At 38.7% G+C, this 13,869-nt stretch overlaps 1 long non-coding RNA gene across 1 annotated transcript; it reads left to right on the top strand.

Annotated features, from left to right (window-relative positions):
* On the top strand, positions 1-9,832 carry LOC105463355 (uncharacterized). Its single transcript, XR_976279.2, has 3 exons — positions 1-196; positions 2,132-2,331; positions 9,798-9,832. It is a non-coding gene; the product is annotated as an uncharacterized lncRNA (long non-coding RNA).
* Positions 9,833-13,869: the final 4,037 nt, after the last annotated feature.

Raw genomic sequence — 13,869 nt, 5'->3', positions numbered from 1 at the left:
AGCATTTTCTCATTCCTGGTAGGAAGAAGGGAAAACACAAGGAACAAAAGGAGCATGCTGGCTGAGTCATTGCCTATTTTTAAGGAGCATTACCAGAAGACACATCCAATAACTTCTGTTTGCATCTCATTGGCTAGGATTTAGTCTGATGTACCTCTCATCTTCTAGGAATCCTGGGAAATCTAGTATATTTCAGGTAAGCAAACTACTTCTCCAATAAAATCAACATTGTATACAAGAAAAAAGGTGATAGTCAATATTGAGTAGGTATCTAGCAGTCTCTTCTCCAGATAAATACTTAATTTCTGCAATAGAGGAATCAAAAAATTATGAGCTATGGTCATAGCTCACTAATGACTTTCTAGTTACCTTTGCACAAACCTAGAAATTAAAATCTTTCTATTAATTCTCCAAGTGGTGACTTAAAGAAATTATTTTCTATTAAAGAAATCTTTTTTAGGAAAAGATTTGGTGTCTACACTGCTAGTACCCCAGTTCAGCTTTCGCTGAACATGACTCTATTTGGCTAACTGCATAGGTAATCTCAATTGTTCCTCACTAGGCTGGGTGTGGTGGCTCATTCCCGTAATCCTAGCACTTTGGGAGGCCGAGGTGGGTGAATCACTTGAGGTCAGGAGTTTGAGACCAGCCTGGCCAACATGGTGAAATCTGTCTCTACTAAAACTACAAAAATTAGTTGGGCGTGATGGCACATGCCTGTAATCCCAGCTACTCGGGAGGCTGAGGCATAAGAATCACTTGAACCCAGGAGGCAGAGGTTGCAGTGAGCAGAGATTGTGCCACTGCACTCCAGCCTGGGTGACAGACCAAGACTCAGTCTAAAAAAATTTTTAAAAACTTTAAAAAAAAATTCTCACTGAGCTCTGTAGAAAGAAATAGCTCTCAGAACTTCATTAGAATCATCATTGCTGCTGCAATGCTCCACAATCAAAAGCCCTTCGTGTGATCAAGAAGTTTGCCTGCCTCTTACCCCTACACAATACATGCTGTAGAATTCATATTAGAGGAGTCATATTTGTTTTTGCACGTAGGAAACTCTAAGAATACTTTAAGAACTCACTGGTTCTTTCAGGTCACCAGGGAACGATTTTGGTAATTTCACCCTAGCTAACAACTTCTCTGAGTACCATTTCAAGGACTAATTTACTAAATGGCCCCTCTGTTGCTTGAAAGAGTTACAAAGTTTCACAAAGTGTCTCACTTACTCCCTTGCAGTAGCCCATGTACTAAGAAGATCTGGCTTCAAAAACTCATTATAGAATTCCTGTGGTTGCTAGTTATTTTCTAATACTACTGGAGGAATGGGAAAGTATGCAAGTCAACAACTTGTTCAAAAGACCAAGTGCATAGCCACTTGAGACAAAGCAATGAAAAACACATTCATGTACACACACCCCCACATTTTTCCTCTCTTCCAAGTTCAATGCTTTCCTTTTGTTCTCTAAGCAAAATAGACCCCACACCCACACGATAAGCCTTCGATTTTTGGTCTGACTTTTTTTCCTCCTTCATGGAGATGGCTCTATGGGGCTTTCAACTTGTCAGATATAATCTATTCTGGCCACACAGTCTTGAGAGGACGACAGCCACAGAATCTGTGGTGTCAGATGAAAATGGTGTAGAATTCAAGTGCAAAGCATCGCAGAGGTGAGGAATATGAGGTTCTCCCTCCCTGAGAAGGAATGAACAAGATCCAGACCTGGAAGAGCAGTTGCAACAAATGACAGGGGCCTCTGTGGACAGCGTGTAGCCCAGAGCCTCAGCTGGCCAAGTGGACAATTCCCAAAGGCTGCAAGTCCTCACATCTCTCTGTCACTCCCACTGAGACATTTTGAAAAGAAGGCCAAATTGCCCTTCATCAGGATATGCTGATTCAGACAGACAGCTAAGCCAAAGTGGCTTTGGTGAACACACTCTATGGGATGAAATGAGTTCCCCTGTTGTCTGCTGCCCTGTTGCTGTTAAACTGAAACTAGAGAAGCTCAGAGTTGCTAAGAGATTGTCACATTGCTATGGGAAGAATTTACACAATTGGCGCCCTCAGGCAAGTAGTGCTGAATCTGTCAGTATTCAAGACTGTGTAATTTTTTCAGCTATTTCTTTATTCCAGTCTATGTGGAGCACAGCCTTTTCTCTGCACCTTCAGAGTGAGCATTTATAGCACTGCCAGTTCTGAGGAAGAATGAAGATTGGCTACCAGAAGTGTGGGTTCACGAACTGACCCCAGGGGCAAAACTGGGAAGAAGGCAAACTGTCAGCACTAGGACTGTGGACAGCTCCAAGAACAGAGAAGGGGAAAAAACCTGCAAGGTGAGCCAGGGCAATGGTAGAAGTAAGGAACTCTCCCTAAATATTAGGAGTCATGACACAGCTAGGGTCTGAAACTTGCTAAGCAGTTCAACTGCTGAGTTTGCACTAGGAATAAAGATCAGGATTAAATAGCAGGGCGACACCAAGGTGTAACATCAATGTTACTCAATTTGCCTTTCCCCTTCTCTGGTAATCAGAGAATCAATATCCATAGCCCCAACTGAGGGATCAGGGTGATCATGTGAGTTACATACCTTTGCCACAGATCATTGGATCAGAAGAACATCTGACTCAAATGCAATCAATTCATTAGCTGACTGGAGATGCATCTGATCCACTCTCTCGAGAAGTTAATATAAAAGATATACCAATTGTAGCTAGTCAAGTAGTGCTGGACACTAGATCTCAAAAGCCACAGAGATTAAGCACCAGTCGACACCACAACAACTCAAAGTCACATGCAATCCAGGGTCATGAAGGAGCAGAAACTGAGAGCCTTCGAAAGAAGCTGGTATGGGAAAGAACAAAGAAGATATGCAGAGAGTGGCAAAGATGAGACACCATGTGATCCAAGAAGGAAGGGAAAATGGGCAGATTAGCTGTCTGACAGCTTTCAGGTTCTCAAGAGATCTTGTGGTTATTCCTTCACTCGGGATCTCTGAGATCTCCTACGTCTTTATAATCTAACCAGGAAATCCTAATCCTGCAAGGTCCCCCACAGTCAGCATACATCTCATTGTTGTATTTGGCCAGTTGTTCCAGATTCTTTGGATTGCAAAGGTCAGGAGACTCACTTCAGGGGAAACACTGGGAAGAAGACCAACTGTCAGCACTAGGACTATGGATAGCTCCAAGAATAGAGAGGGAAAACATCTATCCTAATAATGAGTGAGTTATCATAAAGATACTCATGAACTGGGTTCAAGGCCAGAGAAATGTCTAGGAACCAAGACAGGTTAAGAACAAGCTGCTCTTTATCTCCCTGTCTTGCTCAGAGCCTTCACAGTCTCTCTCTGACAATGTCTCTGCTCCTCGCTGTGCTGCCCCTCTATACCAATTGGTTTATTCTTTCCCCCCATTCTGTGTAGCTTTCCTCAACTTCAAAGATTCTGCTCTCTCATAGCTTTTACTTTTTCATTACTTCAGCCTGTTGTGACCCCTCATGGTCCTACCTTACCTCATAGCTTCTCGTTATAGATTCCTTCTGTTTCAGATCCCACTGCTAACTGTATTTTCAAGTTCAGCTTCAAAAAAGGGAATATGATCAGCCCTGCTCATCCTTTTGCACCAGATCATGGGCTGCTGGCCAGTCTCTGATCTGACTATTCTTAGATCATTGCTCACCCCTTATACAACCAGCTCCAGCCAGTAGGGCAGGGTCACATAGTACAAAACATAGCAATTTAAGACTATCCATTCAGAAGAGGCTATGAGCGTGACAGACAATTTGACCAACACGTTTGATATTCCAACCTCTCCTTATCACAAGTATTGTTAAGATATTGTCCTCTGTTTTCAAAAAAATTATGTAATAAGGCAATCTATCTTGTAATATTGGTAATTATGTTGTAATTTTTTATCTTCTTCTTTTACTTTCTGGAAGTTTCCAAATTTTCCATAAGTAATATGTTCCAATTTTACAAATATATTCAGAAATATTACATTCACTATTAAGAAAATAGATATAGCATCATTTATACAACAAATGTATGGTGTGCATCAACCATGTATCATGCTAGATGTCATAAATACAGCAGTTAACAATAAAGGGTCTCTTGTCATGGAACACAGGTGATCACATAATTTGTCAGCCAAGTCAGGACACTTTTGAGAGTGAAAGCATTGCTATTAATAATCAGACCAAGACAAAACTAGGACTATGCTGAGTAAACCTGGGCAGCTAATGAATGTTCCCATTTAAGTATGCCAGCTAACATTTTAACATTTTGAGCAGAGGACTAGCAGATATAGAGCCTTAACTCTTCTCTCACAAATTAATTTCTAAAGTAAGGAAATTCTGAGAATATGCCAGGCAAGCATTTGGGGATAGGAAGTCCTTTAAATCTCAAGATCCTCATTCTACACTTTGGAAAACCTCCATGGTCCTACCTCAACAAAGAAGGACAGGGTAAGGGAAGAGTTGGTAAGAGGGGGAGCACACATTGATTGATCACATACCATGAGCCAGCTGCGGGGTTGGGTGCTCTCCATAAGTCATCAAAATTAATCTCATGACAACTCTGTATTGTAGATATTGTTATATACCCATTCTGCTGATGAAGAAACGAAGACTCAGAGAGTTTACTTAACCAAGATAGCACATCTAACATCAAGACTAAAATTGGATTCCAGCTCTAGCTAACCCCACTATATCAAGCCACCTTTCAAAAGTTAAATTTGAAGTATTAAGACACTGAACCATTATAACCTCTAGTTTCCCCTAACAAAAATGTGATTAGTTATGAGTTTGTCATAAGAAGTCAAGTTATAGTGGTCATTTCTTTCATATTACCAGCTTCTCAGCTTACCCAAAGCAGAAATGTAGAAAATGAGCTTAACTGGATGCTGCTTCTTGGAGCATTTCTCATGGTCCTTATGTAGGTGGTATCTGAATTTGCCATGTAACTTGAAAATGAGATTTTTGAAAGCTATTAAAAGAAAAATTCCAAAGAGTATGGTTAGCCCAGGGGAAAACACCCAAAATGCTAAAAAGCATTTGCAACTAATTTCCTATCAATTGAACCAAAAGAGAGTAATTCTATTGATACCAGATTGGTTAATTAAAGAGATATGTCAAATCTGTTTTGACAAATACCAACAGAACTCAAATCTCTATTCACTTTAATGGGATTTGGCCTGCATCAACTCTTTCAAAGCATGAAAGTGGAGTAAAGTAGATTTTGCTGGGATGGTTTTACTATCTTTGTTTTGGTTTTTCCAATAAGTATAGCCTATATGTACATATAGTTTATTTGTCAAAAAAAAAAAAAAAAAGGTATTCTGATCAAACACAAGTGGGGAATAAAAGTCTCTTGAAATAAAATCACCTGTGAGATGTTTTTCACCGCCCCATTAGCAAAATGCATTTACAGACTAACAGTCAAAGAATGTCAAAAACATAAAAACTTCATGGAAAATCGTATTGTCTCTGTGATTTGTTTTATCGCTGCTTCAGATCACAATCGTACATTTTGGACTAAATGTCTTTGGAGAAGCCGCATTGAAGATATTGCAATTGGAAGACCCCTCTGAAACAGAAAATCTCTTTTTATCCTAAGGTCTCTCTTGGAACAAAAGAGCTTCCTAGCAACATATTTTGGAAATGCTGAAACTAAAGTTCAGGCTTCTGTCCTTATGTACTTAAAATATGAGAGATGAGAAGATAAAAGAATAGAGTGCTAAGGAATGAAAATTTCTTTAAGATGTGAATGTTTGGGCTAGGTACATAAATAGAAAGGGTAATTTCATTTAAAGCAAAAGAAAAATGAAATCCCTTTGTCTCACATAAGTAAACGATGTATCTGTTCCAGAACTTACACTGCTCTTTACCTTTAGAGCTCAAGCTGCAATTTAAACCAGTATTTTAAAATACTCAGGGTCTTTATTCTCCCCTTCAGTTTCTTCCTTTAGCAGGGAAGTACAATCTTCTTTCGTGTGGAGTAGCTGATAACAAAAAGTGGCTAGCACAAGAATGCCCCCACCGAATTCACAGTTGGCTTTGCAGAGCTGAATTACATAGAAATAAAGGCGACTACTTACTGTCTCACTGAATTATGGATTTTAGAAAACTGTTTAATAAGGAGGAAAACACTTAAGACAGCTTCTATTGAATTTGGCACACACAGAAAACTAACGAAACCAGAACTGATAACAGATTTTGTAGGGAAAGTAAAATTCTAATTTTATGATAGTGTAGAAGCCAAGATATCTTCACAAGGACAGATCCCACAATAACCTTTATGTTAGTAAACTCGGAGGTGTGTGAAATTATATTTTTAAGTGTTCGATCTTTCTTTACCTGCAACTTTAGATTAAAAACTTTTGCTACGTCTCTGTCCTTTATTAGGCTGCCAGATTTATAGAAAATAATAAACCCTTCAAATCTTTGCCAATTCCTCTCCTTCAATTGTTCAATTGTTCAGGAGACTGGATTATCATCAGAATCAGATTGTAAATCCCTCACCAGATGGTAAGCTTCTTAAGACTTGTGTCTTAAAATGTATTCATCTTTACAGAGCACTTAGTTAGTTACAGGCGCAAAGCAGGGTCTTAGAAAGTGTTTTTTAACTGACTTGAATTTATACAACAGATTCAAAAACTCACAAGAATGTTTGTGTTTGTCATTTTTTAGTTGTGCATTCATTTAGGTTTGCTGATAGCTCACCAGATATCGGCTACTCTGCTAAATGAACAGAGTGAACCAGACACAGTCTTCATGCTGTAGTAGCTCTCAGTCTAATGTAAGAGAGGCAATAAGTGAACCAGACAGAACAATACTGTGTGATGCACATCAAACATGTTGAAAGAACATGACAGAAGCATCTACTTATTCAAAGGAGGAGCCAGAGCTTCTAGTAAAAGGTGATATCTAAACTGAAACTGTAAGCACATCGTGGAACAAAGAGGAGGAAGGAGGTTCTAGGCAAAGGGAAAAGCATACTGCCAAGGTCAAGACATAAGAGGAAAACCACGTATTGGGAAACTGCAAACAGTTCAGTGAGAGGGGAGTCTACAGTGCTCTGTAGGCAGGGATGGGATTTTGGAGGGCTTCGGGTACCATGCTAACTCAGTCTTTATAGGCAACTTTGGAATACTAATAATGGTGGTACTTCTGTGTGCTTGTTCATTGCCAAATGTTTGGACTTATCCAAGCTCTCATGATGGAGCTATTACTAGGAACAAAGAAAAAAGAGAATATGCTTTTAAATAAGGTAAAATAATTCAAAATAATGCTTTTAGTTTAATGGTTTTTGCATATAGACACAAGTGCATTATATACTTCTTTTCCTACTTCCACTCTTTCTTCTTTCCCCTCCCTTAATCTTTGCTAGATTCTGATCCCAAGCCTATGAAGTCATCCTATGAAAGTGAGTAGTGAGGGGAGGGATGTGGCAGTTGAGCAGGAATAGGTATAAGAGGATATCAATTTTGAAGACAGTTGTGCACAGGAGTCTTCCCTTATGAGCCCCCAAGTTATTAAAAATAATTAAACCTTTCTGTTCTATATGTTGAATCGACACAGAAGTAACCTTTCAGTAAGCTTCTGACAAATCGTGAAACATTTTAACAGTATTGCTTTTTTATCAAACTGAATATATTCAGAATAGGCCTTTGCTGTGAACTAAATAAAATGAAATCACCTTTCTAGTGAGCAACTGAACAAAATATAGCAAAACTTTAAAACTTTGTATACCTTGTATCCCAAAATCTTACTTCTAGGAAGCTACCTTAAGAAATAAACAAAAGACATGCACAAAGATTTGACTAAACATTATCATGTTTTGATGATCATCATGGTGATGACTAAACATCATCAAAAAATATTCCCATCACGACCAGCTTCAGTCTACCAACATAAAGTCACTGAACGCTGTGTTGAGAAGAGATACACATATTGGCTCCAGCACACCAGCGAAAAGGAAACACACAGAGCTCTCGCTCCCTGATTTCTGTTTTAGAAACAACACACACACACACACACACACACACACATACACCCCACTTCATTCACAGCTCATTGGCCAGAATTACTGGCGTGGCTTTGCCAAATTACAATGGGATCCAGAAGGAAGAAACTGAATATTGGTGAGCACGGCAACGTTCTCCACAAAGCCCAATCCTTGGGCTTCCTCTTTCATGCCTGACAAGTCCATCATAGAATTCTTTTAAACAAAAATTACCCTCTCCCTAAAATAAATTCTACAACTAGCTTCAAAATAATGATTCATTTTTACCTGTTATGTATATGATGATACACACATATGAAGAAAAAAATTAAATTATTTCTGGATGGATGGGTTTAGAAATTTTATTTTCTTTTTATTAGGCTGTATTTCCTAATTTAACCATAATAAATATGGATTGCTTTTATAATAACAACTTTTTTATGTTTAATTTGTGTGTATATTTATATACACATATTATGTATACATGATAAACAAACCTATATAAATATGTTCTCCTTGCATAGTTCCTGCAAATTCTTCTTATTTTAACTCTAAGAAGAACCAGAAGGCAGAATACAGAAACATTTGGTTATCAGTTTTCTGGTCATTCCCAGAACCCGGGGCAATCTACCTTTATGGTTTCTCTCCCATTTTGTCTTAAAAACCTCGTTTGGCATTGAATGACACAGTTAGTTCAAATCTAGATAATATTATATATTTCCCTTTACTCCAGTCAAATACTACAGTCTCCTCTCAATCACTGTGCCTCAGGCAAACCTGACCAGTGTCCTCTAAACTCCTCCCATACCCACCGGTTAATGTCAAAAAATGGAAATACGAAAATTATTCAAGGAAAAATTTTTCTGACTTCTTCCATTAAATTGTCTGAAGAAAAAAAAAATACTGTAATGAAAAAAAAATTTGAGAGCCAATTCTTTGATTTTCATTTTCTATCTCATTTCCATGGTCTAAAATTTAATCCTCAGAGTACACAAGGGAGGTTTTCTCCATCTCTGAAAACCCAAGTGCTGAGAGGATTGCTCAACTGGAAAAATTTACCCTAAATGAGCAAAGTGTAGAAGTGTACTTATAAAATCTAAAGTTACAAATAAATAGGAGGTATTATTACTACATTTCAATACATCCAATGCTGCAGTTTGTACACAGTATACATGAGTTTTCTAGAAAGAAGTGTTACTTGTGCACACACACACACACACATCTATTTATTTTAATATCATCCTTCCACATAGTGCCTTTGCTATTTATTGTCTGCAGTACTGGAATAATTGGAAGAATAAAGATTTGCACCTTTATCTTTAATCTGGAATAAGTTAATTGTCATCTCTCTTAATTGTTGACTTGTAACAAGTTTATTATCAAAGTGGATGCTAAAATAAATACATAAATTCATTTTTTTATTGAAGGTAAAAATAAAGCATGGCCAAAAAAATTTATAAACACTTTAGAAGATGTTTGACACAATTTTATTACCTCTGCAACGTTCCCCTACATGTCAGGTACCCATATCCCAGCACTGGGTGTTTTGTCAGATAATGAAGGAATATTCATTGAATTGAAAAGAGCTGGAGTACGACATTAGATTACAACTTTTATATCCAAGAGAAGTACATAAGAGCAATGCCTTTTCTTCTTTTTATCTGCTTCCCCTTTCCCTTCAGGCAAAAATATAAATGAAAAATACCTTCTACCTTCAATCAAATACCAAAGATAAAATGCCCGATTGCTTGCTTGACTGCTTACAATGGAGGTCTAACAAATGTTAATCTATTTCTGCAGCCAACAGAGAGGGGCAGCTGCGAAGAGGAGAAGAGGATTAGAAGAGCTTTTCCTCAGTGGCATTTTTGAGACTTCAAAACGCTCTTAGAAGCTACTTAACAACAAAATCAGTTGATCCTATTGTTGCAGCTCAGAATTCTGTTTCAGTATATCGCAGCTAAGTAAGGAAGCTAAGGTGCTGGAGTGGTATTAATGCATCGCCCATGGATATATCCAAAAGCTCTTAATTATAGCACCTTAAAGAAGTCTTACAAAAATCCTCCAGCCTTCCACAAGACCTAGGTCTCCTGGGGCCAGGCCCACCAAAGAGAAAATAAAATCCCAGATCTCTGAGGGTCCCACCAAGTTGTATTTCCGGAACTTCATCTCACTCCACTTCCACCCACCCACCCCTATTCTAATTTCAAGCCCCCTTTATGGTGAGAGTGTGTGTAGAGATCCTCTTCCCGTCCTCATGGGGTGTGGATGGCTGCCTGTTGTGCTGCTACAGTTTCTGGTCTCATTCCTTTGATGCAACCACAAGTGCCCAGCTTTGAACATTAACACCTGTGACCCACCACTGCCTCCACTGAGGTGTCAGATGCTGCCCAGCAGCTGAGGAAGAGGAGGGAAAAGAGGGGGCATGTGAGAGGAAGCAACCTTTCTCCCTCCCTCCTGCTATGGTTAATTGTATATGTCAAGTTGTCTAGGTCATGGCACTTAGTTGTTTGTCCCCTCCAAATCACGTGTTGAAATGTAACGCACTGGTGGGAGGCATTCTGATCACGGGGGCAGATCCCTCATGAATGGCTCAGAACCATCCCCTTGGTGATGAGTGAGTTCTCACTCTGGTAGTTCACAAGAGATCTGGTTGTTTAAAAGAGTGTGTCACCTCCCCCAGCCTTTGCTCCCTCTCTTGCCTTATGATACACTGGCTCCTTTTCACCTTCCACCATGATTGGAAGCTTCCTGAGGCCCCTATCAGAAGCAGATGCCAGCACCATTCTTCCTTACAGCCTGCAGAACTATGAGCCAAAATAAACCTTCTTTTCTTATAAATTACCCAGCCTCAGGTATTTCTTTATAGTAACACAAGAATGGACTAACACAGTATTATTCAAAGGTGATTAACATTTAAATCAGTCCTTTTTGAGTAAAGCAGGTTACCCATCACAATGTGGGTAGTCTTTATCCAATCAGTTCAAGGCATTAAGAAAAAAGACTGAGGTTCCCCCAAAGAGGAAGGAATTCTGCATCCACATGGCCTTAAGATTGCAATAGGCAACACGGACTCTTGCTGGAATGTCCAGCCTGCCGGCTTGCCCTACAAATTTCACCGTGAACAGTCCTACAGTTGGATAAGCCAATTCCTTAACATAAATCTCTCTCTCCTCTATTTCTCTCTCTCTCTCAGTCTCACTCAAAGATAGATAGATAGATAGATAGATAGATAGATAGATAGATAGATAGATAGATAGATAGATAGATAGTCATGTGTCATTTAATGACAGGAATACGTTATGAGAAGTGTTTTTGTTAGGCAATTTCATCATTGTGTGAACATCATACAGTATTATATTTACACAAACCTAGATTGGTCCAGCCTACTACATTCTGAGGCTACATGTATAACCTATTACTCCTAGGCTACAAACCTGTACAGCATGTGACTGTACTGAATACTGTAGCCATTGTAACACAGTGATTGGTGTTTGTATATCTAAACATAGAAAAGGATACAGTAAAAAGATGGTATAGAGATTGTTTTAAATGGTATACCTGTATAGGGCACTTACCATGAATGGAGCTTGCAGGCCTGGAAGTTGCTCTGGTTGAGTCAGTGAGTAGTGAGTGAATGTGAAGGCCTAGGACACAACTGTATACTACTGCGCTGTAGAATTTATAAACATTGTATACTTAGGCAACACTAAATTTATGTTTTTAATTTTTCTTTCTTCAATAGTAAATTAATATTAGTTTACTGTAACTTTTTTACTTTATAAACTTTTTTAACTTTTTGATCTTTCATAATAACACTTGAAACACAAACACATTGTACAGCTATACAACATTTTTTGTATCCTTATTCTATATGCTTTCTCATTTTCAATTTTTTTCTTTACTTTTTAATTTTTTAAAAAAAACTAAGACACAAACACATACATTTGCCTAGGCCTACACAAGGTCAGGGTCATCAATAGTCTTCTCTCCCACCTCCAAATCTCATTCCACCAGAAGGTCTTCAGGGGCAGTAACACTCATGGAGCTGTCATCGCCTATGACAAAAATGCCTTCTCCTGAAATACCTCCTAAAGGGCTTGCCTGAGGCTGTTTTACAGTTAACTTTTATGTTATATAAGTAGAAGGAGTACTCTAAAATAACAAAAGAAATATAGTATAATAGTACATAAATCAGTAACATAGTCATTTTATTATCATTATCAAGTATTATGTACTGTATATAACCATAAGCGCTATGCTTTTTATATGACTGACAGCTCAGTAGTTTCTTTACACAAGCAACACCACAAACATACGGGTAACGCATTGTGCTCTGACATTACAATGGCTACAGCATCACTAAGTGATAGGAATTTTTCAGCTCCATGATAAGCCAATAATAGGACCACCAACAATATGCAGCCTATTGTTGACTGAAACATCGTTCTACAGAATGTGTGTTTCTCTGTGTGTGTGTGTGTGTGTGTGTGTGTGTGTGTGTGTGTACACCACTGGTTCTGACTCTCTAGAAAACCCTTACTAACACAATTCCCCAGCAGTCAAAACTTTCCTCTCCTCATGGGACAGCCCATAGGGCCTAAAAGGTGGAGTTGTATGCTCAAGATCCCAACCCCTTCAATGAAGGCATCATCCAACCCTTCATGGGTACAGGTTGTGAAGCCTAATCTTGTGGCTGGACTCTGAGTAACCTTCAGGGCTTTTTACACTGGCCCACACCCTAAAGTTTGAAAGAAAATCAGGTTTGAAAGAAAATAAGTAGCTAAAGAGCATTCTCTTCCTCCCACATTCTGCCTCAGAGCCAAAAGGGACCAGGGGAGCTTGCCTGGTCTCCCAACCCAAGAGGATACTTTCCTTCTCTCTCTCCCCTCGGTCATGGCTGCTGAGGAGAAATAACTTTCTGGTTAGCGAGAATTTGGAAGTCAGCAGACATATGTCTGTATCCACCCTACACTTCATGGTGATTGAGCCTTGACACAGACAGGGGTTTTCTTCAAGATTACAAAGAGGATAGAGATCTTCTGTGGACATTATAAGACCAAAATGAGCATCATTCCATTTCTCTGTTTGCCACTGATCTGGAGTTTGGACAGGAGAACAGTCTCAAATTCTACCTTGAGCCTTTCCATTGTTGCTGGCTCCTTAGTCTGAAAGCCAAGTCTTTCTTTGTGAGCATAAATCAAACTCTAGTGTTATCTTTCAAATTGTTCATTAGTAATTCAGAGGCATGGCTCTCCAAACAAAGATGAATCTTCCTGGCCTATCCCCTTTCCATGTGAATTTAATGTGCTTTATTGCCCTTCATCTTGTATGGGTCAAAACCAGTGTCTCATATTTCTTACCTTTCCCATTCTCTCTTGGATATTTTGTTATTGTTGTTTAGTCTCTCCAATATGCAATTGACCTGAATTATTTCAAAAACTGCATTTTCCTTCAATTTCACATTTGCTCTAGAAACCAAACCTCAACATATTTCATCTCCATTCACTATATTTTAGGGATTTCTTCTCTTATATCATGAGTTCATGGACAATCTGAGGAAGCTTGAATTACAAGTAGCCAAATGGCCTATCTACCTCATTTATATTTATTATCTTTATTCACATACACAGGGCACCAAATTTCTCTGGGAAATCAGCTGTGCTACTTTTAAGGTACAAAAAAAAAATGTGTAAGATTGTCTGAGAGATTTAAAGCTGTCGTCTTAGTAACTGCGAAATTACCACCTAAAACCACTCCACTGAGGCCTGAAACTCAGTTAATTATCACTGCTTAATTAATCCAAGAGGCTCTCTCACTGAATGCCCAGCTGGGTTGTGAAAATAATCACTAAATAACCCAAAGGTCTTCCAGA

Source organism: Macaca nemestrina, chromosome 10 (genome assembly GCF_043159975.1).
Source record: "Macaca nemestrina isolate mMacNem1 chromosome 10, mMacNem.hap1, whole genome shotgun sequence".
In the NCBI taxonomy this organism is placed as follows: domain Eukaryota; kingdom Metazoa; phylum Chordata; class Mammalia; order Primates; family Cercopithecidae; genus Macaca; species Macaca nemestrina.
Note: the sequence above shows the minus strand (reverse complement) of the source record. Positions and strands in the feature narration are given on the sequence as shown.